General features: G+C 57.0%; 76 non-coding genes across 76 annotated transcripts; all 76 read right to left on the reverse strand.

Moving 5' to 3' along the window:
- Positions 1 to 86: 86 nt before the first annotated feature.
- Positions 87 to 158, reverse strand: TRNAP-AGG (transfer RNA proline (anticodon AGG)). Its single transcript has one exon. It is a non-coding gene; the product is annotated as a tRNA-Pro (tRNA).
- A 251-nt stretch (positions 159 to 409) lies between these two features.
- On the reverse strand, positions 410 to 481 carry TRNAP-CGG (transfer RNA proline (anticodon CGG)). The gene has a single exon. It is a non-coding gene; the product is annotated as a tRNA-Pro (tRNA).
- A 104-nt stretch (positions 482 to 585) lies between these two features.
- On the reverse strand, positions 586 to 657 carry TRNAP-UGG (transfer RNA proline (anticodon UGG)). The gene has a single exon. It is a non-coding gene; the product is annotated as a tRNA-Pro (tRNA).
- A 394-nt stretch (positions 658 to 1051) lies between these two features.
- On the reverse strand, positions 1052 to 1123 carry TRNAP-AGG (transfer RNA proline (anticodon AGG)). The gene has a single exon. It is a non-coding gene; the product is annotated as a tRNA-Pro (tRNA).
- A 251-nt stretch (positions 1124 to 1374) lies between these two features.
- On the reverse strand, positions 1375 to 1446 carry TRNAP-CGG (transfer RNA proline (anticodon CGG)). The gene has a single exon. It is a non-coding gene; the product is annotated as a tRNA-Pro (tRNA).
- A 104-nt stretch (positions 1447 to 1550) lies between these two features.
- Positions 1551 to 1622, reverse strand: TRNAP-UGG (transfer RNA proline (anticodon UGG)). Its single transcript has one exon. It is a non-coding gene; the product is annotated as a tRNA-Pro (tRNA).
- A 394-nt stretch (positions 1623 to 2016) lies between these two features.
- On the reverse strand, positions 2017 to 2088 carry TRNAP-AGG (transfer RNA proline (anticodon AGG)). The gene has a single exon. It is a non-coding gene; the product is annotated as a tRNA-Pro (tRNA).
- A 251-nt stretch (positions 2089 to 2339) lies between these two features.
- Positions 2340 to 2411, reverse strand: TRNAP-CGG (transfer RNA proline (anticodon CGG)). Its single transcript has one exon. It is a non-coding gene; the product is annotated as a tRNA-Pro (tRNA).
- A 104-nt stretch (positions 2412 to 2515) lies between these two features.
- Positions 2516 to 2587, reverse strand: TRNAP-UGG (transfer RNA proline (anticodon UGG)). Its single transcript has one exon. It is a non-coding gene; the product is annotated as a tRNA-Pro (tRNA).
- A 394-nt stretch (positions 2588 to 2981) lies between these two features.
- TRNAP-AGG (transfer RNA proline (anticodon AGG)) lies at positions 2982 to 3053 on the reverse strand. The gene has a single exon. It is a non-coding gene; the product is annotated as a tRNA-Pro (tRNA).
- A 251-nt stretch (positions 3054 to 3304) lies between these two features.
- On the reverse strand, positions 3305 to 3376 carry TRNAP-CGG (transfer RNA proline (anticodon CGG)). The gene has a single exon. It is a non-coding gene; the product is annotated as a tRNA-Pro (tRNA).
- A 104-nt stretch (positions 3377 to 3480) lies between these two features.
- TRNAP-UGG (transfer RNA proline (anticodon UGG)) lies at positions 3481 to 3552 on the reverse strand. The gene has a single exon. It is a non-coding gene; the product is annotated as a tRNA-Pro (tRNA).
- A 394-nt stretch (positions 3553 to 3946) lies between these two features.
- TRNAP-AGG (transfer RNA proline (anticodon AGG)) lies at positions 3947 to 4018 on the reverse strand. Its single transcript has one exon. It is a non-coding gene; the product is annotated as a tRNA-Pro (tRNA).
- A 251-nt stretch (positions 4019 to 4269) lies between these two features.
- On the reverse strand, positions 4270 to 4341 carry TRNAP-CGG (transfer RNA proline (anticodon CGG)). Its single transcript has one exon. It is a non-coding gene; the product is annotated as a tRNA-Pro (tRNA).
- Positions 4342 to 4445: 104 nt separating this feature from the next.
- TRNAP-UGG (transfer RNA proline (anticodon UGG)) lies at positions 4446 to 4517 on the reverse strand. Its single transcript has one exon. It is a non-coding gene; the product is annotated as a tRNA-Pro (tRNA).
- A 394-nt stretch (positions 4518 to 4911) lies between these two features.
- TRNAP-AGG (transfer RNA proline (anticodon AGG)) lies at positions 4912 to 4983 on the reverse strand. Its single transcript has one exon. It is a non-coding gene; the product is annotated as a tRNA-Pro (tRNA).
- A 251-nt stretch (positions 4984 to 5234) lies between these two features.
- TRNAP-CGG (transfer RNA proline (anticodon CGG)) lies at positions 5235 to 5306 on the reverse strand. Its single transcript has one exon. It is a non-coding gene; the product is annotated as a tRNA-Pro (tRNA).
- Positions 5307 to 5410: 104 nt separating this feature from the next.
- Positions 5411 to 5482, reverse strand: TRNAP-UGG (transfer RNA proline (anticodon UGG)). The gene has a single exon. It is a non-coding gene; the product is annotated as a tRNA-Pro (tRNA).
- Positions 5483 to 5876: 394 nt separating this feature from the next.
- Positions 5877 to 5948, reverse strand: TRNAP-AGG (transfer RNA proline (anticodon AGG)). The gene has a single exon. It is a non-coding gene; the product is annotated as a tRNA-Pro (tRNA).
- A 251-nt stretch (positions 5949 to 6199) lies between these two features.
- On the reverse strand, positions 6200 to 6271 carry TRNAP-CGG (transfer RNA proline (anticodon CGG)). Its single transcript has one exon. It is a non-coding gene; the product is annotated as a tRNA-Pro (tRNA).
- Positions 6272 to 6375: 104 nt separating this feature from the next.
- TRNAP-UGG (transfer RNA proline (anticodon UGG)) lies at positions 6376 to 6447 on the reverse strand. Its single transcript has one exon. It is a non-coding gene; the product is annotated as a tRNA-Pro (tRNA).
- A 394-nt stretch (positions 6448 to 6841) lies between these two features.
- Positions 6842 to 6913, reverse strand: TRNAP-AGG (transfer RNA proline (anticodon AGG)). Its single transcript has one exon. It is a non-coding gene; the product is annotated as a tRNA-Pro (tRNA).
- Positions 6914 to 7164: 251 nt separating this feature from the next.
- On the reverse strand, positions 7165 to 7236 carry TRNAP-CGG (transfer RNA proline (anticodon CGG)). Its single transcript has one exon. It is a non-coding gene; the product is annotated as a tRNA-Pro (tRNA).
- Positions 7237 to 7340: 104 nt separating this feature from the next.
- TRNAP-UGG (transfer RNA proline (anticodon UGG)) lies at positions 7341 to 7412 on the reverse strand. Its single transcript has one exon. It is a non-coding gene; the product is annotated as a tRNA-Pro (tRNA).
- Positions 7413 to 7808: 396 nt separating this feature from the next.
- TRNAP-AGG (transfer RNA proline (anticodon AGG)) lies at positions 7809 to 7880 on the reverse strand. Its single transcript has one exon. It is a non-coding gene; the product is annotated as a tRNA-Pro (tRNA).
- Positions 7881 to 8130: 250 nt separating this feature from the next.
- Positions 8131 to 8202, reverse strand: TRNAP-CGG (transfer RNA proline (anticodon CGG)). Its single transcript has one exon. It is a non-coding gene; the product is annotated as a tRNA-Pro (tRNA).
- A 103-nt stretch (positions 8203 to 8305) lies between these two features.
- TRNAP-AGG (transfer RNA proline (anticodon AGG)) lies at positions 8306 to 8377 on the reverse strand. Its single transcript has one exon. It is a non-coding gene; the product is annotated as a tRNA-Pro (tRNA).
- Positions 8378 to 8628: 251 nt separating this feature from the next.
- Positions 8629 to 8700, reverse strand: TRNAP-CGG (transfer RNA proline (anticodon CGG)). Its single transcript has one exon. It is a non-coding gene; the product is annotated as a tRNA-Pro (tRNA).
- A 104-nt stretch (positions 8701 to 8804) lies between these two features.
- On the reverse strand, positions 8805 to 8876 carry TRNAP-UGG (transfer RNA proline (anticodon UGG)). The gene has a single exon. It is a non-coding gene; the product is annotated as a tRNA-Pro (tRNA).
- A 394-nt stretch (positions 8877 to 9270) lies between these two features.
- On the reverse strand, positions 9271 to 9342 carry TRNAP-AGG (transfer RNA proline (anticodon AGG)). The gene has a single exon. It is a non-coding gene; the product is annotated as a tRNA-Pro (tRNA).
- Positions 9343 to 9593: 251 nt separating this feature from the next.
- TRNAP-CGG (transfer RNA proline (anticodon CGG)) lies at positions 9594 to 9665 on the reverse strand. Its single transcript has one exon. It is a non-coding gene; the product is annotated as a tRNA-Pro (tRNA).
- Positions 9666 to 9769: 104 nt separating this feature from the next.
- Positions 9770 to 9841, reverse strand: TRNAP-UGG (transfer RNA proline (anticodon UGG)). Its single transcript has one exon. It is a non-coding gene; the product is annotated as a tRNA-Pro (tRNA).
- Positions 9842 to 10235: 394 nt separating this feature from the next.
- Positions 10236 to 10307, reverse strand: TRNAP-AGG (transfer RNA proline (anticodon AGG)). The gene has a single exon. It is a non-coding gene; the product is annotated as a tRNA-Pro (tRNA).
- A 251-nt stretch (positions 10308 to 10558) lies between these two features.
- TRNAP-CGG (transfer RNA proline (anticodon CGG)) lies at positions 10559 to 10630 on the reverse strand. Its single transcript has one exon. It is a non-coding gene; the product is annotated as a tRNA-Pro (tRNA).
- A 104-nt stretch (positions 10631 to 10734) lies between these two features.
- TRNAP-AGG (transfer RNA proline (anticodon AGG)) lies at positions 10735 to 10806 on the reverse strand. The gene has a single exon. It is a non-coding gene; the product is annotated as a tRNA-Pro (tRNA).
- A 251-nt stretch (positions 10807 to 11057) lies between these two features.
- On the reverse strand, positions 11058 to 11129 carry TRNAP-CGG (transfer RNA proline (anticodon CGG)). Its single transcript has one exon. It is a non-coding gene; the product is annotated as a tRNA-Pro (tRNA).
- Positions 11130 to 11233: 104 nt separating this feature from the next.
- Positions 11234 to 11305, reverse strand: TRNAP-UGG (transfer RNA proline (anticodon UGG)). Its single transcript has one exon. It is a non-coding gene; the product is annotated as a tRNA-Pro (tRNA).
- Positions 11306 to 11699: 394 nt separating this feature from the next.
- TRNAP-AGG (transfer RNA proline (anticodon AGG)) lies at positions 11700 to 11771 on the reverse strand. Its single transcript has one exon. It is a non-coding gene; the product is annotated as a tRNA-Pro (tRNA).
- Positions 11772 to 12022: 251 nt separating this feature from the next.
- TRNAP-CGG (transfer RNA proline (anticodon CGG)) lies at positions 12023 to 12094 on the reverse strand. Its single transcript has one exon. It is a non-coding gene; the product is annotated as a tRNA-Pro (tRNA).
- A 104-nt stretch (positions 12095 to 12198) lies between these two features.
- On the reverse strand, positions 12199 to 12270 carry TRNAP-UGG (transfer RNA proline (anticodon UGG)). Its single transcript has one exon. It is a non-coding gene; the product is annotated as a tRNA-Pro (tRNA).
- A 394-nt stretch (positions 12271 to 12664) lies between these two features.
- Positions 12665 to 12736, reverse strand: TRNAP-AGG (transfer RNA proline (anticodon AGG)). Its single transcript has one exon. It is a non-coding gene; the product is annotated as a tRNA-Pro (tRNA).
- A 251-nt stretch (positions 12737 to 12987) lies between these two features.
- TRNAP-CGG (transfer RNA proline (anticodon CGG)) lies at positions 12988 to 13059 on the reverse strand. The gene has a single exon. It is a non-coding gene; the product is annotated as a tRNA-Pro (tRNA).
- Positions 13060 to 13163: 104 nt separating this feature from the next.
- On the reverse strand, positions 13164 to 13235 carry TRNAP-UGG (transfer RNA proline (anticodon UGG)). The gene has a single exon. It is a non-coding gene; the product is annotated as a tRNA-Pro (tRNA).
- A 394-nt stretch (positions 13236 to 13629) lies between these two features.
- TRNAP-AGG (transfer RNA proline (anticodon AGG)) lies at positions 13630 to 13701 on the reverse strand. The gene has a single exon. It is a non-coding gene; the product is annotated as a tRNA-Pro (tRNA).
- Positions 13702 to 13952: 251 nt separating this feature from the next.
- TRNAP-CGG (transfer RNA proline (anticodon CGG)) lies at positions 13953 to 14024 on the reverse strand. The gene has a single exon. It is a non-coding gene; the product is annotated as a tRNA-Pro (tRNA).
- A 104-nt stretch (positions 14025 to 14128) lies between these two features.
- Positions 14129 to 14200, reverse strand: TRNAP-UGG (transfer RNA proline (anticodon UGG)). Its single transcript has one exon. It is a non-coding gene; the product is annotated as a tRNA-Pro (tRNA).
- A 394-nt stretch (positions 14201 to 14594) lies between these two features.
- Positions 14595 to 14666, reverse strand: TRNAP-AGG (transfer RNA proline (anticodon AGG)). The gene has a single exon. It is a non-coding gene; the product is annotated as a tRNA-Pro (tRNA).
- A 251-nt stretch (positions 14667 to 14917) lies between these two features.
- TRNAP-CGG (transfer RNA proline (anticodon CGG)) lies at positions 14918 to 14989 on the reverse strand. Its single transcript has one exon. It is a non-coding gene; the product is annotated as a tRNA-Pro (tRNA).
- A 104-nt stretch (positions 14990 to 15093) lies between these two features.
- Positions 15094 to 15165, reverse strand: TRNAP-UGG (transfer RNA proline (anticodon UGG)). The gene has a single exon. It is a non-coding gene; the product is annotated as a tRNA-Pro (tRNA).
- Positions 15166 to 15559: 394 nt separating this feature from the next.
- On the reverse strand, positions 15560 to 15631 carry TRNAP-AGG (transfer RNA proline (anticodon AGG)). The gene has a single exon. It is a non-coding gene; the product is annotated as a tRNA-Pro (tRNA).
- A 247-nt stretch (positions 15632 to 15878) lies between these two features.
- On the reverse strand, positions 15879 to 15950 carry TRNAP-CGG (transfer RNA proline (anticodon CGG)). The gene has a single exon. It is a non-coding gene; the product is annotated as a tRNA-Pro (tRNA).
- Positions 15951 to 16047: 97 nt separating this feature from the next.
- On the reverse strand, positions 16048 to 16119 carry TRNAP-UGG (transfer RNA proline (anticodon UGG)). Its single transcript has one exon. It is a non-coding gene; the product is annotated as a tRNA-Pro (tRNA).
- Positions 16120 to 16513: 394 nt separating this feature from the next.
- Positions 16514 to 16585, reverse strand: TRNAP-AGG (transfer RNA proline (anticodon AGG)). The gene has a single exon. It is a non-coding gene; the product is annotated as a tRNA-Pro (tRNA).
- Positions 16586 to 16836: 251 nt separating this feature from the next.
- TRNAP-CGG (transfer RNA proline (anticodon CGG)) lies at positions 16837 to 16908 on the reverse strand. The gene has a single exon. It is a non-coding gene; the product is annotated as a tRNA-Pro (tRNA).
- A 104-nt stretch (positions 16909 to 17012) lies between these two features.
- TRNAP-UGG (transfer RNA proline (anticodon UGG)) lies at positions 17013 to 17085 on the reverse strand. The gene has a single exon. It is a non-coding gene; the product is annotated as a tRNA-Pro (tRNA).
- A 394-nt stretch (positions 17086 to 17479) lies between these two features.
- TRNAP-AGG (transfer RNA proline (anticodon AGG)) lies at positions 17480 to 17551 on the reverse strand. Its single transcript has one exon. It is a non-coding gene; the product is annotated as a tRNA-Pro (tRNA).
- A 251-nt stretch (positions 17552 to 17802) lies between these two features.
- On the reverse strand, positions 17803 to 17874 carry TRNAP-CGG (transfer RNA proline (anticodon CGG)). The gene has a single exon. It is a non-coding gene; the product is annotated as a tRNA-Pro (tRNA).
- A 104-nt stretch (positions 17875 to 17978) lies between these two features.
- TRNAP-UGG (transfer RNA proline (anticodon UGG)) lies at positions 17979 to 18050 on the reverse strand. The gene has a single exon. It is a non-coding gene; the product is annotated as a tRNA-Pro (tRNA).
- Positions 18051 to 18444: 394 nt separating this feature from the next.
- TRNAP-AGG (transfer RNA proline (anticodon AGG)) lies at positions 18445 to 18516 on the reverse strand. Its single transcript has one exon. It is a non-coding gene; the product is annotated as a tRNA-Pro (tRNA).
- A 250-nt stretch (positions 18517 to 18766) lies between these two features.
- TRNAP-CGG (transfer RNA proline (anticodon CGG)) lies at positions 18767 to 18838 on the reverse strand. Its single transcript has one exon. It is a non-coding gene; the product is annotated as a tRNA-Pro (tRNA).
- A 104-nt stretch (positions 18839 to 18942) lies between these two features.
- On the reverse strand, positions 18943 to 19014 carry TRNAP-UGG (transfer RNA proline (anticodon UGG)). Its single transcript has one exon. It is a non-coding gene; the product is annotated as a tRNA-Pro (tRNA).
- A 394-nt stretch (positions 19015 to 19408) lies between these two features.
- Positions 19409 to 19480, reverse strand: TRNAP-AGG (transfer RNA proline (anticodon AGG)). The gene has a single exon. It is a non-coding gene; the product is annotated as a tRNA-Pro (tRNA).
- Positions 19481 to 19732: 252 nt separating this feature from the next.
- Positions 19733 to 19804, reverse strand: TRNAP-CGG (transfer RNA proline (anticodon CGG)). The gene has a single exon. It is a non-coding gene; the product is annotated as a tRNA-Pro (tRNA).
- Positions 19805 to 19908: 104 nt separating this feature from the next.
- Positions 19909 to 19980, reverse strand: TRNAP-UGG (transfer RNA proline (anticodon UGG)). The gene has a single exon. It is a non-coding gene; the product is annotated as a tRNA-Pro (tRNA).
- Positions 19981 to 20374: 394 nt separating this feature from the next.
- Positions 20375 to 20446, reverse strand: TRNAP-AGG (transfer RNA proline (anticodon AGG)). The gene has a single exon. It is a non-coding gene; the product is annotated as a tRNA-Pro (tRNA).
- A 251-nt stretch (positions 20447 to 20697) lies between these two features.
- Positions 20698 to 20769, reverse strand: TRNAP-CGG (transfer RNA proline (anticodon CGG)). The gene has a single exon. It is a non-coding gene; the product is annotated as a tRNA-Pro (tRNA).
- Positions 20770 to 20873: 104 nt separating this feature from the next.
- Positions 20874 to 20945, reverse strand: TRNAP-UGG (transfer RNA proline (anticodon UGG)). Its single transcript has one exon. It is a non-coding gene; the product is annotated as a tRNA-Pro (tRNA).
- Positions 20946 to 21339: 394 nt separating this feature from the next.
- TRNAP-AGG (transfer RNA proline (anticodon AGG)) lies at positions 21340 to 21411 on the reverse strand. Its single transcript has one exon. It is a non-coding gene; the product is annotated as a tRNA-Pro (tRNA).
- Positions 21412 to 21662: 251 nt separating this feature from the next.
- TRNAP-CGG (transfer RNA proline (anticodon CGG)) lies at positions 21663 to 21734 on the reverse strand. The gene has a single exon. It is a non-coding gene; the product is annotated as a tRNA-Pro (tRNA).
- Positions 21735 to 21838: 104 nt separating this feature from the next.
- TRNAP-UGG (transfer RNA proline (anticodon UGG)) lies at positions 21839 to 21910 on the reverse strand. The gene has a single exon. It is a non-coding gene; the product is annotated as a tRNA-Pro (tRNA).
- Positions 21911 to 22304: 394 nt separating this feature from the next.
- Positions 22305 to 22376, reverse strand: TRNAP-AGG (transfer RNA proline (anticodon AGG)). The gene has a single exon. It is a non-coding gene; the product is annotated as a tRNA-Pro (tRNA).
- Positions 22377 to 22627: 251 nt separating this feature from the next.
- On the reverse strand, positions 22628 to 22699 carry TRNAP-CGG (transfer RNA proline (anticodon CGG)). Its single transcript has one exon. It is a non-coding gene; the product is annotated as a tRNA-Pro (tRNA).
- Positions 22700 to 22803: 104 nt separating this feature from the next.
- Positions 22804 to 22875, reverse strand: TRNAP-UGG (transfer RNA proline (anticodon UGG)). The gene has a single exon. It is a non-coding gene; the product is annotated as a tRNA-Pro (tRNA).
- Positions 22876 to 23269: 394 nt separating this feature from the next.
- TRNAP-AGG (transfer RNA proline (anticodon AGG)) lies at positions 23270 to 23341 on the reverse strand. The gene has a single exon. It is a non-coding gene; the product is annotated as a tRNA-Pro (tRNA).
- Positions 23342 to 23593: 252 nt separating this feature from the next.
- Positions 23594 to 23665, reverse strand: TRNAP-CGG (transfer RNA proline (anticodon CGG)). The gene has a single exon. It is a non-coding gene; the product is annotated as a tRNA-Pro (tRNA).
- A 104-nt stretch (positions 23666 to 23769) lies between these two features.
- On the reverse strand, positions 23770 to 23841 carry TRNAP-UGG (transfer RNA proline (anticodon UGG)). The gene has a single exon. It is a non-coding gene; the product is annotated as a tRNA-Pro (tRNA).
- Between the last annotated feature and the right edge of the window lie 65 nt (positions 23842 to 23906).

Below are 23906 nucleotides of genomic sequence, written 5' to 3' on the forward strand. Positions count from 1 at the left end.
CACTACACTGGCGCCAGAAAACCCTGGAGGAGAGAAGACTGCACGCAACCAGTGGAAGCGGACGAGCCTCAGTACTGTCAAAAGGTGGGCTCGTCCGGGATTTGAACCCGGGACCTCTCGCACCCTAAGCGAGAATCATACCCCTAGACCAACGAGCCGAGCTGGGCGTGTCGCTGTCACGCCGCCAGCCAGCACGGTCCGTGTTCACAGGAAGACGGCATTGCCTGCTTTTCTCGCAGTGTGGCTTCTAAAGTTGAATCCACTGTACCCTAAAAACAACGCCTCCGCATTAAACACCCCTGCCGCCGAACCAAAAATAAATAAATAACAAAAAGAAAGCAAAGGGCGCTGGTAGAGACCGGCTTAAATGATTTCACACCGCAAAGAAAGGCAGAGGGAGCCTAGGTCCGGGCTCGTCCGGGATTTGAACCCGGGGCCTCTCGCACCCGAAGCGAGAATCATACTACTAGACCAACGAGCCGTCGCACGTCGCATGTCCCAGAGCCGCGTGGGGCGAGCTAGCCTTCCAAGATTCACAAAAAGGCGGGCTGTGCAGGCGGCAGAAAAGGGGAACTGGAAAAGCCAGGGCTCGTCCGGGATTTGAACCCGGGACCTCTCGCACCCAAAGCGAGAATCATACCCCTAGACCAACGAGCCGCAGATGCGCATGATGCCTCCTCCCGACGTGCCAATTGTGGGCTGGCAAACTGTACTGCCGCGTGGGCAGCCTGCTATGCCCTGCGTTGCCCTCTCTCACGGATCCCGTGCGGAAAAGTCCACCGAAGACGGCATTCGTTCAACATCAAAGCAAAGAGGAGTTTCGGGGTGGAACTCTGCATGACGGCGGGAGAAAAAGCGCACTTTGGCGTTAGAAAGGTATTCCCGCTGCAGGGAGGCATTCGGTTGACAGGAAGCAACAGCATACCCTCGAGCGCGAGAGAGAGACACGTCGGGTGTTTCCCACTCACTACACTGGCGCCAGAAAACCCTGGAGGAGAGAAGACTGCACGCAACCAGTGGAAGCGGACGAGCCTCAGTACTGTCAAAAGGTGGGCTCGTCCGGGATTTGAACCCGGGACCTCTCGCACCCTAAGCGAGAATCATACCCCTAGACCAACGAGCCGAGCTGGGCGTGTCGCCGTCACGCCGCCAGCCAGCACGGTCCGTGTTCACAGGAAGACGGCATTGCCTGCTTTTCTCGCAGTGTGGCTTCTAAAGTTGAATCCACTGTACCCTAAAAACAACGCCTCCGCATTAAACACCCCTGCCGCCGAACCAAAAATAAATAAATAACAAAAAGAAAGCAAAGGGCGCTGGTAGAGACCGGCTTAAATGATTTCACACCGCAAAGAAAGGCAGAGGGAGCCTAGGTCCGGGCTCGTCCGGGATTTGAACCCGGGGCCTCTCGCACCCGAAGCCAGAATCATACTACTAGACCAACGAGCCGTCGCACGTCGCATGTCCCAGAGCCGCGTGGGGCGAGCTAGCCTTCCAAGATTCACAAAAAGGCGGGCTGTGCAGGCGGCAGAAAAGGGGAACTGGAAAAGCCAGGGCTCGTCCGGGATTTGAACCCGAGACCTCTCGCACCCAAAGCGAGAATCATACCCCTAGACCAACGAGCCGCAGATGCGCATGATGCCTCCTCCCGACGTGCCAATTGTGGGCTGGCAAACTGTACTGCCGCGTGGGCAGCCTGCTATGCCCTGCGTTGCCCTCTCTCACGGATCCCGTGCGGAAAAGTCCACCGAAGACGGCATTCGTTCAACATCAAAGCAAAGAGGAGTTTCGGGGTGGAACTCTGCATGACGGCGGGAGAAAAAGCGCACTTTGGCGTTAGAAAGGCATTCCCGCTGCAGGGAGGCATTCGGTTGACAGGAAGCAACAGCATACCCTCGAGCGCGAGAGAGAGACACGTCGGGTGTTTCCCACTCACTACACTGGCGCCAGAAAACCCTGGAGGAGAGAAGACTGCACGCAACCAGTGGAAGCGGACGAGCCTCAGTACTGTCAAAAGGTGGGCTCGTCCGGGATTTGAACCCGGGACCTCTCGCACCCTAAGCGAGAATCATACCCCTAGACCAACGAGCCGAGCTGGGCGTGTCGCTGTCACGCCGCCAGCCAGCACGGTCCGTGTTCACAGGAAGACGGCATTGCCTGCTTTTCTCGCAGTGTGGCTTCTAAAGTTGAATCCACTGTACCCTAAAAACAACGCCTCCGCATTAAACACCCCTGCCGCCGAACCAAAAATAAATAAATAACAAAAAGAAAGCAAAGGGCGCTGGTAGAGACCGGCTTAAATGATTTCACACCGCAAAGAAAGGCAGAGGGAGCCTAGGTCCGGGCTCGTCCGGGATTTGAACCCGGGGCCTCTCGCACCCGAAGCGAGAATCATACTACTAGACCAACGAGCCGTCGCACGTCGCATGTCCCAGAGCCGCGTGGGGCGAGCTAGCCTTCCAAGATTCACAAAAAGGCGGGCTGTGCAGGCGGCAGAAAAGGGGAACTGGAAAAGCCAGGGCTCGTCCGGGATTTGAACCCGGGACCTCTCGCACCCAAAGCGAGAATCATACCCCTAGACCAACGAGCCGCAGATGCGCATGATGCCTCCTCCCGACGTGCCAATTGTGGGCTGGCAAACTGTACTGCCGCGTGGGCAGCCTGCTATGCCCTGCGTTGCCCTCTCTCACGGATCCCGTGCGGAAAAGTCCACCGAAGACGGCATTCGTTCAACATCAAAGCAAAGAGGAGTTTCGGGGTGGAACTCTGCATGACGGCGGGAGAAAAAGCGCACTTTGGCGTTAGAAAGGTATTCCCGCTGCAGGGAGGCATTCGGTTGACAGGAAGCAACAGCATACCCTCGAGCGCGAGAGAGAGACACGTCGGGTGTTTCCCACTCACTACACTGGCGCCAGAAAACCCTGGAGGAGAGAAGACTGCACGCAACCAGTGGAAGCGGACGAGCCTCAGTACTGTCAAAAGGTGGGCTCGTCCGGGATTTGAACCCGGGACCTCTCGCACCCTAAGCGAGAATCATACCCCTAGACCAACGAGCCGAGCTGGGCGTGTCGCTGTCACGCCGCCAGCCAGCACGGTCCGTGTTCACAGGAAGACGGCATTGCCTGCTTTTCTCGCAGTGTGGCTTCTAAAGTTGAATCCACTGTACCCTAAAAACAACGCCTCCGCATTAAACACCCCTGCCGCCGAACCAAAAATAAATAAATAACAAAAAGAAAGCAAAGGGCGCTGGTAGAGACCGGCTTAAATGATTTCACACCGCAAAGAAAGGCAGAGGGAGCCTAGGTCCGGGCTCGTCCGGGATTTGAACCCGGGGCCTCTCGCACCCGAAGCGAGAATCATACTACTAGACCAACGAGCCGTCGCACGTCGCATGTCCCAGAGCCGCGTGGGGCGAGCTAGCCTTCCAAGATTCACAAAAAGGCGGGCTGTGCAGGCGGCAGAAAAGGGGAACTGGAAAAGCCAGGGCTCGTCCGGGATTTGAACCCGGGACCTCTCGCACCCAAAGCGAGAATCATACCCCTAGACCAACGAGCCGCAGATGCGCATGATGCCTCCTCCCGACGTGCCAATTGTGGGCTGGCAAACTGTACTGCCGCGTGGGCAGCCTGCTATGCCCTGCGTTGCCCTCTCTCACGGATCCCGTGCGGAAAAGTCCACCGAAGACGGCATTCGTTCAACATCAAAGCAAAGAGGAGTTTCGGGGTGGAACTCTGCATGACGGCGGGAGAAAAAGCGCACTTTGGCGTTAGAAAGGTATTCCCGCTGCAGGGAGGCATTCGGTTGACAGGAAGCAACAGCATACCCTCGAGCGCGAGAGAGAGACACGTCGGGTGTTTCCCACTCACTACACTGGCGCCAGAAAACCCTGGAGGAGAGAAGACTGCACGCAACCAGTGGAAGCGGACGAGCCTCAGTACTGTCAAAAGGTGGGCTCGTCCGGGATTTGAACCCGGGACCTCTCGCACCCTAAGCGAGAATCATACCCCTAGACCAACGAGCCGAGCTGGGCGTGTCGCTGTCACGCCGCCAGCCAGCACGGTCCGTGTTCACAGGAAGACGGCATTGCCTGCTTTTCTCGCAGTGTGGCTTCTAAAGTTGAATCCACTGTACCCTAAAAACAACGCCTCCGCATTAAACACCCCTGCCGCCGAACCAAAAATAAATAAATAACAAAAAGAAAGCAAAGGGCGCTGGTAGAGACCGGCTTAAATGATTTCACACCGCAAAGAAAGGCAGAGGGAGCCTAGGTCCGGGCTCGTCCGGGATTTGAACCCGGGGCCTCTCGCACCCGAAGCGAGAATCATACTACTAGACCAACGAGCCGTCGCACGTCGCATGTCCCAGAGCCGCGTGGGGCGAGCTAGCCTTCCAAGATTCACAAAAAGGCGGGCTGTGCAGGCGGCAGAAAAGGGGAACTGGAAAAGCCAGGGCTCGTCCGGGATTTGAACCCGGGACCTCTCGCACCCAAAGCGAGAATCATACCCCTAGACCAACGAGCCGCAGATGCGCATGATGCCTCCTCCCGACGTGCCAATTGTGGGCTGGCAAACTGTACTGCCGCGTGGGCAGCCTGCTATGCCCTGCGTTGCCCTCTCTCACGGATCCCGTGCGGAAAAGTCCACCGAAGACGGCATTCGTTCAACATCAAAGCAAAGAGGAGTTTCGGGGTGGAACTCTGCATGACGGCGGGAGAAAAAGCGCACTTTGGCGTTAGAAAGGTATTCCCGCTGCAGGGAGGCATTCGGTTGACAGGAAGCAACAGCATACCCTCGAGCGCGAGAGAGAGACACGTCGGGTGTTTCCCACTCACTACACTGGCGCCAGAAAACCCTGGAGGAGAGAAGACTGCACGCAACCAGTGGAAGCGGACGAGCCTCAGTACTGTCAAAAGGTGGGCTCGTCCGGGATTTGAACCCGGGACCTCTCGCACCCTAAGCGAGAATCATACCCCTAGACCAACGAGCCGAGCTGGGCGTGTCGCTGTCACGCCGCCAGCCAGCACGGTCCGTGTTCACAGGAAGACGGCATTGCCTGCTTTTCTCGCAGTGTGGCTTCTAAAGTTGAATCCACTGTACCCTAAAAACAACGCCTCCGCATTAAACACCCCTGCCGCCGAACCAAAAATAAATAAATAACAAAAAGAAAGCAAAGGGCGCTGGTAGAGACCGGCTTAAATGATTTCACACCGCAAAGAAAGGCAGAGGGAGCCTAGGTCCGGGCTCGTCCGGGATTTGAACCCGGGGCCTCTCGCACCCGAAGCGAGAATCATACTACTAGACCAACGAGCCGTCGCACGTCGCATGTCCCAGAGCCGCGTGGGGCGAGCTAGCCTTCTAAGATTCACAAAAAGGCGGGCTGTGCAGGCGGCAGAAAAGGGGAACTGGAAAAGCCAGGGCTCGTCCGGGATTTGAACCCGGGACCTCTCGCACCCAAAGCGAGAATCATACCCCTAGACCAACGAGCCGCAGATGCGCCTGATGCCTCCTCCCGACGTGCCAATTGTGGGCTGGCAAACTGTACTGCCGCGTGGGCAGCCTGCTATGCCCTGCGTTGCCCTCTCTCACGGATCCCGTGCGGAAAAGTCCACCGAAGACGGCATTCGTTCAACATCAAAGCAAAGAGGAGTTTCGGGGTGGAACTCTGCATGACGGCGGGAGAAAAAGCGCACTTTGGCGTTAGAAAGGTTCTCCCGCTGCAGGGAGGCATTCGGTTGACAGGAAGCAACAGCATACCCTCGAGCGCGAGAGAGAGACACGTCGGGTGTTTCCCACTCACTACACTGGCGCCAGAAAACCCTGGAGGAGAGAAGACTGCACGCAACCAGTGGAAGCGGACGAGCCTCAGTACTGTCAAAAGGTGGGCTCGTCCGGGATTTGAACCCGGGACCTCTCGCACCCTAAGCGAGAATCATACCCCTAGACCAACGAGCCGAGCTGGGCGTGTCGCTGTCACGCCGCCAGCCAGCACGGTCCGTGTTCACAGGAAGACGGCATTGCCTGCTTTTCTCGCAGTGTGGCTTCTAAAGTTGAATCCACTGTACCCTAAAAACAACGCCTCCGCATTAAACACCCCTGCCGCCGAACCAAAAATAAATAAATAACAAAAAGAAAGCAAAGGGCGCTGGTAGAGACCGGCTTAAATGATTTCACACCGCAAAGAAAGGCAGAGGGAGCCTAGGTCCGGGCTCGTCCGGGATTTGAACCCGGGGCCTCTCGCACCCGAAGCGAGAATCATACTACTAGACCAACGAGCCGTCGCACGTCGCATGTCCCAGAGCCGCGTGGGGCGAGCTAGCCTTCCAAGATTCACAAAAAGGCGGGCTGTGCAGGCGGCAGAAAAGGGGAACTGGAAAAGCCAGGGCTCGTCCGGGATTTGAACCCGGGACCTCTCGCACCCAAAGCGAGAATCATACCCCTAGACCAACGAGCCGCAGATGCGCATGATGCCTCCTCCCGACGTGCCAATTGTGGGCTGGCAAACTGTACTGCCGCGTGGGCAGCCTGCTATGCCCTGCGTTGCCCTCTCTCACGGATCCCGTGCGGAAAAGTCCACCGAAGACGGCATTCGTTCAACATCAAAGCAAAGAGGAGTTTCGGGGTGGAACTCTGCATGACGGCGGGAGAAAAAGCGCACTTTGGCGTTAGAAAGGTATTCCCGCTGCAGGGAGGCATTCGGTTGACAGGAAGCAACAGCATACCCTCGAGCGCGAGAGAGAGACACGTCGGGTGTTTCCCACTCACTACACTGGCGCCAGAAAACCCTGGAGGAGAGAAGACTGCACGCAACCAGTGGAAGCGGACGAGCCTCAGTACTGTCAAAAGGTGGGCTCGTCCGGGATTTGAACCCGGGACCTCTCGCACCCTAAGCGAGAATCATACCCCTAGACCAACGAGCCGAGCTGGGCGTGTCGCTGTCACGCCGCCAGCCAGCACGGTCCGTGTTCACAGGAAGACGGCATTGCCTGCTTTTCTCGCAGTGTGGCTTCTAAAGTTGAATCCACTGTACCCTAAAAACAACGCCTCCGCATTAAACACCCCTGCCGCCGAACCAAAAATAAATAAATAACAAAAAGAAAGCAAAGGGCGCTGGTAGAGACCGGCTTAAATGATTTCACACCGCAAAGAAAGGCAGAGGGAGCCTAGGTCCGGGCTCGTCCGGGATTTGAACCCGGGGCCTCTCGCACCCGAAGCGAGAATCATACTACTAGACCAACGAGCCGTCGCACGTCGCATGTCCCAGAGCCGCGTGGGGCGAGCTAGCCTTCCAAGATTCACAAAAAGGCGGGCTGTGCAGGCGGCAGAAAAGGGGAACTGGAAAAGCCAGGGCTCGTCCGGGATTTGAACCCGAGACCTCTCGCACCCAAAGCGAGAATCATACCCCTAGACCAACGAGCCGCAGATGCGCATGATGCCTCCTCCCGACGTGCCAATTGTGGGCTGGCAAACTGTACTGCCGCGTGGGCAGCCTGCTATGCCCTGCGTTGCCCTCTCTCACGGATCCCGTGCGGAAAAGTCCACCGAAGACGGCATTCGTTCAACATCAAAGCAAAGAGGAGTTTCGGGGTGGAACTCTGCATGACGGCGGGAGAAAAAGCGCACTTTGGCGTTAGAAAGGCATTCCCGCTGCAGGGAGGCATTCGGTTGACAGGAAGCAACAGCATACCCTCGAGCGCGAGAGAGAGAGACACGTCGGGTGTTTCCCACTCACTACACTGGCGCCAGAAAACCCTGGAGGAGAGAAGACTGCACGCAACCAGTGGAAGCGGACGAGCCTCAGTACTGTCAAAAGGTGGGCTCGTCCGGGATTTGAACCCGGGACCTCTCGCACCCTAAGCGAGAATCATACCCCTAGACCAACGAGCCGAGCTGGGCGTGTCGCCGTCACGCCGCCAGCCAGCACGGTCCGTGTTCACAGGAAGACGGCATTGCCTGCTTTTCTCGCAGTGTGGCTTCTAAAGTTGAATCCACTGTACCCTAAAACAACGCCTCCGCATTAAACACCCCTGCCGCCGAACCAAAAATAAATAAATAACAAAAAGAAAGCAAAGAGCGCTGGTAGAGACCGGCTTAAATGATTTCCCACCGCCAAGAAAGGCAGAGGGAGCCTAAGTCCGGGCTCGTCCGGGATTTGAACCCGGGGCCTCTCGCACCCGAAGCGAGAATCATACCACTAGACCAACGAGCCGTCGCACGTCGCATGTCCCAGAGCCGCGTGGGGCGAGCTAGCCTTCCAAGATTCACAAAAAGGCGGATGTGCAGGCGGCAGAAAAGGGGAACTGGAAAAGCCAGGGCTCGTCCGGGATTTGAACCCGGGACGTCTCGCACCCTAAGCGAGAATCATACCCCTAGACCAACGAGCCGAGCTGGGCGTGTCGTTGTCACGCCGCCAGCCAGCACGGTCCGTTTTCACAGGAAGACGGCATTGCCTGCTTTTCTCGCAGTGTGGCTTCTAAAGTTGAATCCACTGTACCCTAAAAACAACGCCTCCGCATTAAACACCCCTGCCGCCGAACCAAAAATAAATAAATAACAAAAAGAAAGCAAAGGGCGCTGGTAGAGACCGGCTTAAATGATTTCACACCGCAAAGAAAGGCAGAGGGAGCCTAGGTCCGGGCTCGTCCGGGATTTGAACCCGGGGCCTCTCGCACCCGAAGCGAGAATCATACTACTAGACCAACGAGCCGTCGCACGTCGCATGTCCCAGAGCCGCGTGGGGCGAGCTAGCCTTCCAAGATTCACAAAAAGGCGGGCTGTGCAGGCGGCAGAAAAGGGGAACTGGAAAAGCCAGGGCTCGTCCGGGATTTGAACCCGGGACCTCTCGCACCCAAAGCGAGAATCATACCCCTAGGCCAACGAGCCGCAGATGCGCATGATGCCTCCTCCCGACGTGCCAATTGTGGGCTGGCAAACTGTACTGCCGCGTGGGCAGCCTGCTATGCCCTGCGTTGCCCTCTCTCACGGATCCCGTGCGGAAAAGTCCACCGAAGACGGCATTCGTTCAACATCAAAGCAAAGAGGAGTTTCGGGGTGGAACTCTGCATGACGGCGGGAGAAAAAGCGCAGTTTGGCGTTAGAAAGGTATTCCCGCTGCAGGGAGGCATTCGGTTGACAGGAAGCAACAGCATACCCTCGAGCGCGAGAGAGAGACACGTCGGGTGTTTCCCACTCACTACACTGGCGCCAGAAAACCCTGGAGGAGAGAAGACTGCACGCAACCAGTGGAAGCGGACGAGCCTCAGTACTGTCAAAAGGTGGGCTCGTCCGGGATTTGAACCCGGGACCTCTCGCACCCTAAGCGAGAATCATACCCCTAGACCAACGAGCCGAGCTGGGCGTGTCGCTGTCACGCCGCCAGCCAGCACGGTCCGTGTTCACAGGAAGACGGCATTGCCTGCTTTTCTCGCAGTGTGGCTTCTAAAGTTGAATCCACTGTACCCTAAAAACAACGCCTCCGCATTAAACACCCCTGCCGCCGAACCAAAAATAAATAAATAACAAAAAGAAAGCAAAGGGCGCTGGTAGAGACCGGCTTAAATGATTTCACACCGCAAAGAAAGGCAGAGGGAGCCTAGGTCCGGGCTCGTCCGGGATTTGAACCCGGGGCCTCTCGCACCCGAAGCGAGAATCATACTACTAGACCAACGAGCCGTCGCACGTCGCATGTCCCAGAGACGCGTGGGGCGAGCTAGCCTTCCAAGATTCACAAAAAGGCGGGCTGTGCAGGCGGCAGAAAAGGGGAACTGGAAAAGCCAGGGCTCGTCCGGGATTTGAACCCGGGACCTCTCGCACCCAAAGCGAGAATCATACCCCTAGACCAACGAGCCGCAGATGCGCATGATGCCTCCTCCCGACGTGCCAATTGTGGGCTGGCAAACTGTACTGCCGCGTGGGCAGCCTGCTATGCCCTGCGTTGCCCTCTCTCACGGATCCCGTGCGGAAAAGTCCACCGAAGACGGCATTCGTTCAACATCAAAGCAAAGAGGAGTTTCGGGGTGGAACTCTGCATGACGGCGGGAGAAAAAGCGCACTTTGGCGTTAGAAAGGTATTCCCGCTGCAGGGAGGCATTCGGTTGACAGGAAGCAACAGCATACCCTCGAGCGCGAGAGAGAGACACGTCGGGTGTTTCCCACTCACTACACTGGCGCCAGAAAACCCTGGAGGAGAGAAGACTGCACGCAACCAGTGGAAGCGGACGAGCCTCAGTACTGTCAAAATGTGGGCTCGTCCGGGATTTGAACCCGGGACCTCTCGCACCCTAAGCGAGAATCATACCCCTAGACCAACGAGCCGAGATGGGCGTTTCGTTGTCACACCGCCAGCCAGCACGGTCCGTGTTCACAGGAAGACGGCATTGCCTGCTTTTCTCGCAGTGTGGCTTCTAAAGTTGAATCCACTGTACCCTAAAAACAACGCCTCCGCATTAAACACCCCTGCCGCCGAACCAAAAATAAATAAATAACAAAAAGAAAGCAAAGGGCGCTGGTAGAGACCGGCTTAAATGATTTCACACCGCAAAGAAAGGCAGAGGGAGCCTAAGTCCGGGCTCGTCCGGGATTTGAACCCGGGGCCTCTCGCACCCGAAGCGAGAATCATACTACTAGACCAACGAGCCGTCGCACGTCGCATGTCCCAGAGCCGCGTGGGGCGAGCTAGCCTTCCAAGATTCACAAAAAGGCGGACTGTGCAGGCGGCAGAAAAGGGGAACTGGAAAAGCCAGGGCTCGTCCGGGATTTGAACCCGGGACCTCTCGCACCCTAAGCGAGAATCATACCCCTAGACCAACGAGCCGAGCTGGGCGTTTCGTTGTCACGCCGCCAGCCAGCACGGTCCGTGTTCACAGGAAGACGGCATTGCCTGCTTTTCTCGCAGTGTGGCTTCTAAAGTTGAATCCACTGTACCCTAAAAACAACGCCTCCGCATTAAACACCCCTGCCGCCGAACCAAAAATAAATAAATAACAAAAAGAAAGCAAAGGGCGCTGGTAGAGACCGGCTTAAATGATTTCACACCGCAAAGAAAGGCAGAGGGAGCCTAGGTCCGGGCTCGTCCGGGATTTGAACCCGGGGCCTCTCGCACCCGAAGCGAGAATCATACTACTAGACCAACGAGCCGTCGCACGTCGCATGTCCCAGAGCCGCGTGGGGCGAGCTAGCCTTCCAAGATTCACAAAAAGGCGGGCTGTGCAGGCGGCAGAAAAGGGGAACTGGAAAAGCCAGGGCTCGTCCGGGATTTGAACCCGGGACCTCTCGCACCCAAAGCGAGAATCATACCCCTAGACCAACGAGCCGCAGATGCGCATGATGCCTCCTCCCGACGTGCCAATTGTGGGCTGGCAAACTGTACTGCCGCGTGGGCAGCCTGCTATGCCCTGCGTTGCCCTCTCTCACGGATCCCGTGCGGAAAAGTCCACCGAAGACGGCATTCGTTCAACATCAAAGCAAAGAGGAGTTTCGGGGTGGAACTCTGCATGACGGCGGGAGAAAAAGCGCACTTTGGCGTTAGAAAGGTATTCCCGCTGCAGGGAGGCATTCGGTTGACAGGAAGCAACAGCATACCCTCGAGCGCGAGAGAGAGACACGTCGGGTGTTTCCCACTCACTACACTGGCGCCAGAAAACCCTGGAGGAGAGAAGACTGCACGCAACCAGTGGAAGCGGACGAGCCTCAGTACTGTCAAAAGGTGGGCTCGTCCGGGATTTGAACCCGGGACCTCTCGCACCCTAAGCGAGAATCATACCCCTAGACCAACGAGCCGAGCTGGGCGTGTCGCTGTCACGCCGCCAGCCAGCACGGTCCGTGTTCACAGGAAGACGGCATTGCCTGCTTTTCTCGCAGTGTGGCTTCTAAAGTTGAATCCACTGTACCCTAAAAACAACGCCTCCGCATTAAACACCCCTGCCGCCGAACCAAAAATAAATAAATAACAAAAAGAAAGCAAAGGGCGCTGGTAGAGACCGGCTTAAATGATTTCACACCGCAAAGAAAGGCAGAGGGAGCCTAGGTCCGGGCTCGTCCGGGATTTGAACCCGGGGCCTCTCGCACCCGAAGCGAGAATCATACTACTAGACCAACGAGCCGTCGCACGTCGCATGTCCCAGAGCCGCGTGGGGCGAGCTAGCCTTCCAAGATTCACAAAAAGGCGGGCTGTGCAGGCGGCAGAAAAGGGGAACTGGAAAAGCCAGGGCTCGTCCGGGATTTGAACCCGGGACCTCTCGCACCCAAAGCGAGAATCATACCCCTAGACCAACGAGCCGCAGATGCGCATGATGCCTCCTCCCGACGTGCCAATTGTGGGCTGGCAAACTGTACTGCCGCGTGGGCAGCCTGCTATGCCCTGCGTTGCCCTCTCTCACGGATCCCGTGCGGAAAAGTCCACCGAAGACGGCATTCGTTCAACATCAAAGCAAAGAGGAGTTTCGGGGTGGAACTCTGCATGACGGCGGGAGAAAAAGCGCACTTTGGCGTTAGAAAGGTATTCCCGCTGCCGGGAGGCATTCGGTTGACAGGAAGCAACAGCATACCCTCGAGCGCGAGAGAGAGACACGTCGGGTGTTTCCCACTCACTACACTGGCGCCACAAAACCCTGGAGGAGAGAAGACTGCACGCAACCAGTGGAAGCGGACGAGCCTCAGTACTGTCAAAAGGTGGGCTCGTCCGGGATTTGAACCCGGGACCTCTCGCACCCTAAGCGAGAATCATACCCCTAGACCAACGAGCCGAGCTGGGCGTGTCGCTGTCACGCCGCCAGCCAGCACGGTCCGTGTTCACAGGAAGACGGCATTGCCTGCTTTTCTCGCAGTGTGGCTTCTAAAGTTGAATCCACTGTACCCTAAAAACAACGCCTCCGCATTAAACACCCCTGCCGCCGAACCAAAAATAAATAAATAACAAAAAGAAAGCAAAGGGCGCTGGTAGAGACCGGCTTAAATGATTTCACACCGCAAAGAAAGGCAGAGGGAGCCTAGGTCCGGGCTCGTCCGGGATTTGAACCCGGGGCCTCTCGCACCCGAAGCGAGAATCATACTACTAGACCAACGAGCCGTCGCACGTCGCATGTCCCAGAGCCGCGTGGGGCGAGCTAGCCTTCCAAGATTCACAAAAAGGCGGGCTGTGCAGGCGGCAGAAAAGGGGAACTGGAAAAGCCAGGGCTCGTCCGGGATTTGAACCCGGGACCTCTCGCACCCAAAGCGAGAATCATACCCCTAGACCAACGAGCCGCAGATGCGCATGATGCCTCCTCCCGACGTGCCAATTGTGGGCTGGCAAACTGTACTGCCGCGTGGGCAGCCTGCTATGCCCTGCGTTGCCCTCTCTCACGGATCCCGTGCGGAAAAGTCCACCGAAGACGGCATTCGTTCAACATCAAAGCAAAGAGGAGTTTCGGGGTGGAACTCTGCATGACGGCGGGAGAAAAAGCGCACTTTGGCGTTAGAAAGGTATTCCCGCTGCAGGGAGGCATTCGGTTGACAGGAAGCAACAGCATACCCTCGAGCGCGAGAGAGAGACACGTCGGGTGTTTCCCACTCACTACACTGGCGCCAGAAAACCCTGGAGGAGAGAAGACTGCACGCAACCAGTGGAAGCGGACGAGCCTCAGTACTGTCAAAAGGTGGGCTCGTCCGGGATTTGAACCCGGGACCTCTCGCACCCTAAGCGAGAATCATACCCCTAGACCAACGAGCCGAGCTGGGCGTGTCGCTGTCACGCCGCCAGCCAGCACGGTCCGTGTTCACAGGAAGACGGCATTGCCTGCTTTTCTCGCAGTGTGGCTTCTAAAGTTGAATCCACTGTACCCTAAAAACAACGCCTCCGCATTAAACACCCCTGCCGCCGAACCAAAAATAAATAAATAACAAAAAGAAAGCAAAGGGCGCTGGTAGAGACCGGCTTAAATGATTTCACACCGCAAAGAAAGGCAGAGGGAGCCTAGGTCCGGGCTCGTCCGGGATTTGAACCCGGGGCCTCTCGCACCCGAAGCCAGAATCATACTACTAGACCAACGAGCCGTCGCACGTCGCATGTCCCAGAGCCGCGTGGGGCGAGCTAGCCTTCCAAGATTCACAAAAAGGCGGGCTGTGCAGGCGGCAGAAAAGGGGAACTGGAAAAGCCAGGGCTCGTCCGGGATTTGAACCCAGGACCTCTCGCACCCAAAGCGAGAATCATACCCCTAGACCAACGAGCCGCAGATACGCATGATGCCTCCTCCCGACGTGCCAATTGTGGGCTGGCAAACTGTACTGCCGCGTGGGCAGCCTGCTATGCCCTGCGTTGCCCTCTCTCACGGATCCCGTGCGGAAAAGTCCACCGAAGACGGCATTCGTTCAACATCAAAGCAAAGAGGAGTTTCGGGGTGGAACTCTGCATGACGGCGGGAGAAAAAGCGCACTTTGGCGTTAGAATGGTATTCCCGCTGCAGGGAGGCATTCGGTTGACAGGAAGCAACAGCATACCCTCGAGCGCGAGAGAGAGACACGTCGGGTGTTTCCCACTCACTACACTGGCGCCAGAAAACCCTGGAGGAGAGAAGACTGCACGCAACCAGTGGAAGCGGACGAGCCTCAGTACTGTCAAAAGGTGGGCTCGTCCGGGATTTGAACCCGGGACCTCTCGCACCCTAAGCGAGAATCATACCCCTAGACCAACGAGCCGAGCTGGGCGTGTCGCTGTCACGCCGCCAGCCAGCACGGTCCGTGTTCACAGGAAGACGGCATTGCCTGCTTTTCTCGCAGTGTGGCTTCTAAAGTTGAATCCACTGTACCCTAAAAACAACGCCTCCGCATTAAACACCCCTGCCGCCGAACCAAAAATAAATAAATAACAAAAAGAAAGCAAAGGGCGCTGGTAGAGACCGGCTTAAATGATTTCACACCGCAAAGAAAGGCAGAGGGAGCCTAGGTCCGGGCTCGTCCGGGATTTGAACCCGGGGCCTCTCGCACCCGAAGCGAGAATCATACTACTAGACCAACGAGCCGTCGCACGTCGCATGTCCCAGAGCCGCGTGGGGCGAGCTAGCCTTCCAAGATTCACAAAAAGGCGGGCTGTGCAGGCGGCAGAAAAGGGGAACTGGAAAAGCCAGGGCTCGTCCGGGATTTGAACCCGGGACCTCTCGCACCCAAAGCGAGAATCATACCCCTAGACCAACGAGCCGCAGATGCGCATGATGCCTCCTCCCGACGTGCCAATTGTGGGCTGGCAAACTGTACTGCCGCGTGGGCAGCCTGCTATGCCCTGCGTTGCCCTCTCTCACGGATCCCGTGCGGAAAAGTCCACCGAAGACGGCATTCGTTCAACATCAAAGCAAAGAGGAGTTTCGGGGTGGAACTCTGCATGACGGCGGGAGAAAAAGCGCAGTTTGGCGTTAGAAAGGTATTCCCGCTGCAGGGAGGCATTCGGTTGACAGGAAGCAACAGCATACCCTCGAGCGCGAGAGAGAGACACGTCGGGTGTTTCCCACTCACTACACTGGCGCCAGAAAACCCTGGAGGAGAGAAGACTGCACGCAACCAGTGGAAGCGGACGAGCCTCAGTACTGTCAAAAGGTGGGCTCGTCCGGGATTTGAACCCGGGACCTCTCGCACCCTAAGCGAGAATCATACCCCTAGACCAACGAGCCGAGCTGGGCGTGTCACTGTCACGCCGCCAGCCAGCACGGTCCGCGTTCACAGGAAGACGGCATTGCCTGCTTTTCTCGTAGTGTGGCTTCGTTGAATCCACTGTACCCTAAAAACAACGCCTCCGCATTAAACACCCCTGCCGCCGAACCAAAAATAAATAAATAACAAAAAGAAAGCAAAGGGCGCTGGTAGAGACCGGCTTAAATGATTTCACACCGCAAAGAAAGGCAGAGGGAGCCTAGGTCCGGGCTCGTCCGGGATTTGAACCCGGGGCCTCTCGCACCCGAAGCGAGAATCATACTACTAGACCAACGAGCCGTCGCATGTCCCAGAGCCGCGTGGGGTGAGCTAGCCTTCCAAGATTCACGAAAAGGCGGGCTGTGCAGGCGGCAGAAAAGGGGAACTGGAAAAGCCAGGGCTCGTCCGGGATTTGAACCCGGGACCTCTCGCACCCAAAGCGAGAATCATACCCCTAGACCAACGAGCCGCAGATGCGCATAATGCCTCCTCCCGACGTGCCAATTGTGGGCTGGCAAACTGTACTGCCGCGTGGGCAGCCTGCTATGCCCTGCGTTGCCCTCTCTCACGGATCCCGTGCGGAAAAGTCCACCGAAGACGGCATTCGTTCAACATCAAAGCAAAGAGGAGTTTCGGGGTGGAACTCTGCATGACGGCGGGAGAAAAAGCGCACTTTGGCGTTAGAAAGGTATTCCCGCTGCCGGGAGGCATTCGGTTGACAGGAAGCAACAGCATACCCTCGAGCGCGAGAGAGAGACACGTCGGGTGTTTCCCACTCACTACACTGGCGCCAGAAAACCCTGGAGGAGAGAAGACTGCACGCAACCAGTGGAAGCGGACGAGCCTCAGTACTGTCAAAAGGTGGGCTCGTCCGGGATTTGAACCCGGGACCTCTCGCACCCTAAGCGAGAATCATACCCCTAGACCAACGAGCCGAGCTGGGCGTCTCGTTGTCACGCCGCCAGCCAGCACGGTCCGTGTTCACAGGAAGACGGCATTGCCTGCTTTTCTCGCAGTGTGGCTTCTAAAGTTGAATCCACTGTACCCTAAAAACAACGCCTCCGCATTAAACACCCCTGCCGCCGAACCAAAAATAAATAAATAACAAAAAGAAAGCAAAGGGCGCTGGTAGAGACCGGCTTAAATGATTTCACACCGCAAAGAAAGGCAGAGGGAGCCTAGGTCCGGGCTCGTCCGGGATTTGAACCCGGGGCCTCTCGCACCCGAAGCGAGAATCATACTACTAGACCAACGAGCCGTCGCACGTCGCATGTCCCAGAGCCGCGTGGGGCGAGCTAGCCTTCCAAGATTCACAAAAAGGCGGGCTGTGCAGGCGGCAGAAAAGGGGAACTGGAAAAGCCAGGGCTCGTCCGGGAATTTGAACCCGGGACCTCTCGCACCCAAAGCGAGAATCATACCCCTAGACCAACGAGCCGCAGATGCGCATGATGCCTCCTCCCGACGTGCCAATTGTGGGCTGGCAAACTGTACTGCCGCGTGGGCAGCCTGCTATGCCCTGCGTTGCCCTCTCTCACGGATCCCGTGCGGAAAAGTCCACCGAAGACGGCATTCGTTCAACATCAAAGCAAAGAGGAGTTTCGGGGTGGAACTCTGCATGACGGCGGGAGAAAAAGCGCACTTTGGCGTTAGAAAGGTATTCCCGCTGCAGGGAGGCATTCGGTTGACAGGAAGCAACAGCATACCCTCGAGCGCGAGAGAGAGACACGTCGGGTGTTTCCCACTCACTACACTGGCGCCAGAAAACCCTGGAGGAGAGAAGACTGCACGCAACCAGTGGAAGCGGACGAGCCTCAGTACTGTCAAAAGGTGGGCTCGTCCGGGATTTGAACCCGGGACCTCTCGCACCCTAAGCGAGAATCATACCCCTAGACCAACGAGCCGAGCTGGCGTGTCGCTGTCACGCCGCCAGCCAGCACGGTCCGTGTTCACAGGAAGACGGCATTGCCTGCTTTTCTCGCAGTGTGGCTTCTAAAGTTGAATCCACTGTACCCTAAAAACAACGCCTCCGCATTAAACACCCCTGCCGCCGAACCAAAAATAAATAAATAACAAAAAGAAAGCAAAGGGCGCTGGTAGAGACCGGCTTAAATGATTTCACAACCGCAAAGAAAGGCAGAGGGAGCCTAGGTCCGGGCTCGTCCGGGATTTGAACCCGGGGCCTCTCGCACCCGAAGCGAGAATCATACTACTAGACCAACGAGCCGTCGCACGTCGCATGTCCCAGAGCCGCGTGGGGCGAGCTAGCCTTCCAAGATTCACAAAAAGGCGGGCTGTGCAGGCGGCAGAAAAGGGGAACTGGAAAAGCCAGGGCTCGTCCGGGATTTGAACCCGGGACCTCTCGCACCCAAAGCGAGAATCATACCCCTAGACCAACGAGCCGCAGATGCGCATGATGCCTCCTCCCGACGTGCCAATTGTGGGCTGGCAAACTGTACTGCCGCGTGGGCAGCCTGCTATGCCCTGCGTTGCCCTCTCTCACGGATCCCGTGCGGAAAAGTCCACCGAAGACGGCATTCGTTCAACATCAAAGCAAAGAGGAGTTTCGGGGTGGAACTCTGCATGACGGCGGGAGAAAAAGCGCACTTTGGCGTTAGAAAGGTATTCCCGCTGCAGGGAGGCATTCGGTTGACAGGAAGCAACAGCATACCCTCGAGCGCGAGAGAGAGACACGTCGGGTGTTTCCCACTCACTACACTGGCGCCAGAAAACCCTGGAGGAGAGAAGACTGCACGCAACCAGTGGAAGCGGACGAGCCTCAGTACTGTCAAAAGGTGGGCTCGTCCGGGATTTGAACCCGGGACCTCTCGCACCCTAAGCGAGAATCATACCCCTAGACCAACGAGCCGAGCTGGCGTGTCGCTGTCACGCCGCCAGCCAGCACGGTCCCGTGTCACAGGAAGACGGCATTGCCTGCTTTTCTCGCAGTGTGGCTTCTAAAGTTGAATCCACTGTACCCTAAAAACAACGCCTCCGCATTAAACACCCCTGCCGCCGAACCAAAAATAAATAAATAACAAAAAGAAAGCAAAGGGCGCTGGTAGAGACCGGCTTAAATGATTTCACACCGCAAAGAAAGGCAGAGGGAGCCTAGGTCCGGGCTCGTCCGGGATTTGAACCCGGGGCCTCTCGCACCCGAAGCGAGAATCATACTACTAGACCAACGAGCCGTCGCACGTCGCATGTCCCAGAGCCGCGTGGGGCGAGCTAGCCTTCCAAGATTCACAAAAAGGCGGGCTGTGCAGGCGGCAGAAAAGGGGAACTGGAAAAGCCAGGGCTCGTCCGGGATTTGAACCCGGGACCTCTCGCACCCAAAGCGAGAATCATACCCCTAGACCAACGAGCCGCAGATGCGCATGATGCCTCCTCCCGACGTGCCAATTGTGGGCTGGCAAACTGTACTGCCGCGTGGGCAGCCTGCTATGCCCTGCGTTGCCCTCTCTCACGGATCCCGTGCGGAAAAGTCCACCGAAGACGGCATTCGTTCAACATCAAAGCAAAGAGGAGTTTCGGGGTGGAACTCTGCATGACGGCGGGAGAAAAAGCGCACTTTGGCGTTAGAAAGGTATTCCCGCTGCAGGGAGGCATTCGGTTGACAGGAAGCAACAGCATACCCTCGAGCGCGAGAGAGAGACACGTCGGGTGTTTCCCACTCACTACACTGGCGCCAGAAAACCCTGGAGGAGAGAAGACTGCACGCAACCAGTGGAAGCGGACGAGCCTCAGTACTGTCAAAAGGTGGGCTCGTCCGGGATTTGAACCCGGGACCTCTCGCACCCTAAGCGAGAATCATACCCCTAGACCAACGAGCCGAGCTAGGCGTGTCGCTGTCACGCCGCCAGCCAGCACGGTCCGCGTTCACAGGAAGACGGCATTGCCTGCTTTTCTCGCAGTGTGGCTTCTAAAGTTGAATCCACTGTACCCTAAAAACAACGCCTCCGCATTAAACACCCCTGCCGCCGAACCAAAAATAAATAAATAACAAAAAGAAAGCAAAGGGCGCTGGTAGAGACCGGCTTAAATGATTTCACAACCGCAAAGAAAGGCAGAGGGAGCCTAGGTCCGGGCTCGTCCGGGATTTGAACCCGGGGCCTCTCGCACCCGAAGCGAGAATCATACTACTAGACCAACGAGCCGTCGCACGTCGCATGTCCCAGAGCCGCGTGGGGCGAGCTAGCCTTCCAAGATTCACAAAAAGGCGGGCTGTGCAGGCGGCAGAAAAGGGGAACTGGAAAAGCCAGGGCTCGTCCAGGATTTGAACCCGGGACCTCTCGCACCCAAAGCGAGAATCATACCCCTAGACCAACGAGCCGCAGATGCGCATGATGCCTCCTCCCGACGTGCCAATTGTGGGCTGGCAAACTGTACTGCCGCGTGGGCAGCCTGCTATGCCCTGCGTTGCCCTCTCTCACGGATCCCGTGCGGAAAAGTCCACCGAAGACGGCATTCGTTCAACATCAAAGCAAAGAGGAGTTTCGGGGTGGAACTCTGCATGACGGCGGGAGAAAAAGCGCACTTTGGCGTTAGAAAGGTATTCCCGCTGCAGGGAGGCATTCGGTTGACAGGAAGCAACAGCATACCCTCGAGCGCGAGAGAGAGACACGTCGGGTGTTTCCCACTCACTACACTGGCGCCAGAAAACCCTGGAGGAGAGAAGACTGCACGCAACCAGTGGAAGCGGACGAGCCTCAGTACTGTCAAAAGGTGGGCTCGTCCGGGATTTGAACCCGGGACCTCTCGCACCCTAAGCGAGAATCATACCCCTAGACCAACGAGCCGAGCTGGGCGTGTCGCTGTCACGCCGCCAGCCAGCACGGTCCGTGTTCACAGGAAGACGGCATTGCCTGCTTTTCTCGCAGTGTGGCTTCTAAAGTTGAATCCACTGTACCCTAAAAACAACGCCTCCGCATTAAACACCCCTGCCGCCGAACCAAAAATAAATAAATAACAAAAAGAAAGCAAAGGGCGCTGGTAGAGACCGGCTTAAATGATTTCACACCGCAAAGAAAGGCAGAGGGAGCCTAGGTCCGGGCTCGTCCGGGATTTGAACCCGGGGCCTCTCGCACCCGAAGCGAGAATCATACTACTAGACCAACGAGCCGTCGCACGTCGCATGTCCCAGAGCCGCGTGGGGCGAGCTAGCCTTCCAAGATTCACAAAAAGGCGGGCTGTGCAGGCGGCAGAAAAGGGGAACTGGAAAAGCCAGGGCTCGTCCGGGATTTGAACCCGGGACCTCACGCACCCAAAGCGAGAATCATACCCCTAGACCAACGAGCCGCAGATTCGCATGATGCCTCCTCCCGACGTGCCAATTGTGGGCTGGCAAACTCTACTGCCGCGTGGGCAGCCTGCTATGCCCTGCGTTGCCCTCTCTCACGGATCCCGTGCGGAAAAGTCCACCGAAGACGGCATTCGTTCAACATCAAAGCAAAGAGGAGTTTCGGGGTGGAACTCTGCATGACGGCGGGAGAAAAAGCGCAGTTTGGCGTTAGAAAGGTATTCCCGCTGCAGGGAGGCATTCGGTTGACAGGAAGCAACAGCATACCCTCGAGCGCGAGAGAGAGACACGTCGGGTGTTTCCCACTCACTACACTGGCGCCAGAAAACCCTGGAGGAGAGAAGACTGCACGCAACCAGTGGAAGCGGACGAGCCTCAGTACTGTCAAAAGGTGGGCTCGTCCGGGATTTGAACCCGGGACCTCTCGCACCCTAAGCGAGAATCATACCCCTAGACCAACGAGCCGAGCTGGGCGTGTCGCTGTCACGCCGCCAGCCAGCACGGTCCGTGTTCACAGGAAGACGGCATTGCCTGCTTTTCTCGCAGTGTGGCTTCTAAAGTTGAATCCACTGTACCCTAAAAACAACGCCTCCGCATTAAACACCCCTGCCGCCGAACCAAAAATAAATAAATAACAAAAAGAAAGCAAAGGGCGCTGGTACAGACCGGCTTAAATGATTTCACACCGCAAAGAAAGGCAGAGGGAGCCTAGGTCCGGGCTCGTCCGGGATTTGAACCCGGGGCCTCTCGCACCCGAAGCGAGAATCATACTACTAGACCAACGAGCCGTCGCACGTCGCATGTCCCAGAGCCGCGTGGGGCGAGCTAGCCTTCCAAGATTCACAAAAAGGCGGGCTGTGCAGGCGGCAGAAAAGGGGAACTGGAAAAGCCAGGGCTCGTCCGGGATTTGAACCCGGGACCTCTCGCACCCAAAGCGAGAATCATACCCCTAGACCAACGAGCCGCAGATGCGCATGATGCCTCCTCCCGACGTGCCAATTGTGGGCTGGCAAACTGTACTGCCGCGTGGGCAGCCTGCTATGCCCTGCGTTGCCCTCTCTCACGGATCCCGTGCGGAAAAGTCCACCGAAGACGGCATTCGTTCAACATCAAAGCAAAGAGGAGTTTCGGGGTGGAACTCTGCATGACGGCGGGAGAAAAAGCGCACTTTGGCGTTAGAAAGGTATTCCCGCTGCAGGGAGGCATTCGGTTGACAGGAAGCAACAGCATACCCTCGAGCGCGAGAGAGAGACACGTCGGGTGTTTCCCACTCACTACACTGGCGCCAGAAAACCCTGGAGGAGAGAAGACTGCACGCAACCAGTGGAAGCGGACGAGCCTCAGTACTGTCAAAAGGTGGGCTCGTCCGGGATTTGAACCCGGGACCTCTCGCACCCTAAGCGAGAATCATACCCCTAGACCAACGAGCCGAGCTGGGCGTGTCGCTGTCACGCCGCCAGCCAGCACGGTCCGCGTTCACAGGAAGACGGCATTGCCTGCTTTTCTCGCAGTGTGGCTTCTAAAGTTGAATCCACTGTACCCTAAAAACAACGCCTCCGCATTAAACACCCCTGCCGCCGAACCAAAAATAAATAAATAACAAAAAGAAAGCAAAGGGCGCTGGTAGAGACCGGCTTAAATGATTTCACACCGCAAAGAAAGGCAGAGGGAGCCTAGGTCCGGGCTCGTCCGGGATTTGAACCCGGGGCCTCTCGCACCCGAAGCGAGAATCATACTACTAGACCAACGAGCCGTCGCACGTCGCATGTCCCAGAGCCGCGTGGGGCGAGCTAGCCTTCCAAGATTCACAAAAAGGCGGGCTGTGCAGGCGGCAGAAAAGGGGAACTGGAAAAGCCAGGGCTCGTCCGGGATTTGAACCCGGGACCTCTCGCACCCAAAGCGAGAATCATACCCCTAGACCAACGAGCCGCAGATGCGCATGATGCCTCCTCCCGACGTGCCAATTGTGGGCTGGCAAACTGTACTGCCGCGTGGGCAGCCTGCTATGCCCTGCGTTGCCCTCTCTCACGGATCCCGTGCGGAAAAGTCCACCGAAGACGGCATTCGTTCAACATCAAAGCAAAGAGGAGTTTCGGGGTGGAACTCTGCATGACGGCGGGAGAAAAAGCGCACTTTGGCGTTAGAAAGGTATTCCCGCTGCAGGGAGGCATTCGGTTGACAGGAAGCAACAGCATACCCTCGAGCGCGAGAGAGAGACACGTCGGGTGTTTCCCACTCACTACACTGGCGCCAGAAAACCCTGGAGGAGAGAAGACTGCACGCAACCAGTGGAAGCGGACGAGCCTCAGTACTGTCAAAAGGTGGGCTCGTCCGGGATTTGAACCCGGGACCTCTCGCACCCTAAGCGAGAATCATACCCCTAGACCAACGAGCCGAGCTGGGCGTGTCGCTGTCACGCCGCCAGCCAGCACGGTCCGCTGTTCACAGGAAGACGGCATTGCCTGCTTTTCTCGCAGTGTGGCTTCTAAAGTTGAATCCACTGTACCCTAAAAACAACGCCTCCGCATTAAACACCCCTGCCGCCGAACCAAAAATAAATAAATAACAAAAAGAAAGCAAAGGGCGCTGGTAGAGACCGGCTTAAATGATTTCACACCGCAAAGAAAGGCAGAGGGAGCCTAGGTCCGGGCTCGTCCGGGATTTGAACCCGGGGCCTCTCGCACCCGAAGCGAGAATCATACTACTAGACCAACGAGCCGTCGCACGTCGCATGTCCCAGAGCCGCGTGGGGCGAGCTAGCCTTCCAAGATTCACAAAAAGGCGGGCTGTGCAGGCGGCAGAAAAGGGGAACTGGAAAAGCCAGGGCTCGTCCGGGATTTGAACCCGGGACCTCTCGCACCCAAAGCGAGAATCATACCCCTAGACCAACGAGCCGCAGATGCGCATGATGCCTCCTCCCGACGTGCCAATTGTGGGCTGGCAAACTGTACTGCCGCGTG

The sequence above is a fragment of the Dendropsophus ebraccatus genome, chromosome 4 (assembly GCF_027789765.1).
Source record: "Dendropsophus ebraccatus isolate aDenEbr1 chromosome 4, aDenEbr1.pat, whole genome shotgun sequence".
NCBI classification, from domain to species: Eukaryota; Metazoa; Chordata; class Amphibia; order Anura; family Hylidae; genus Dendropsophus; species Dendropsophus ebraccatus.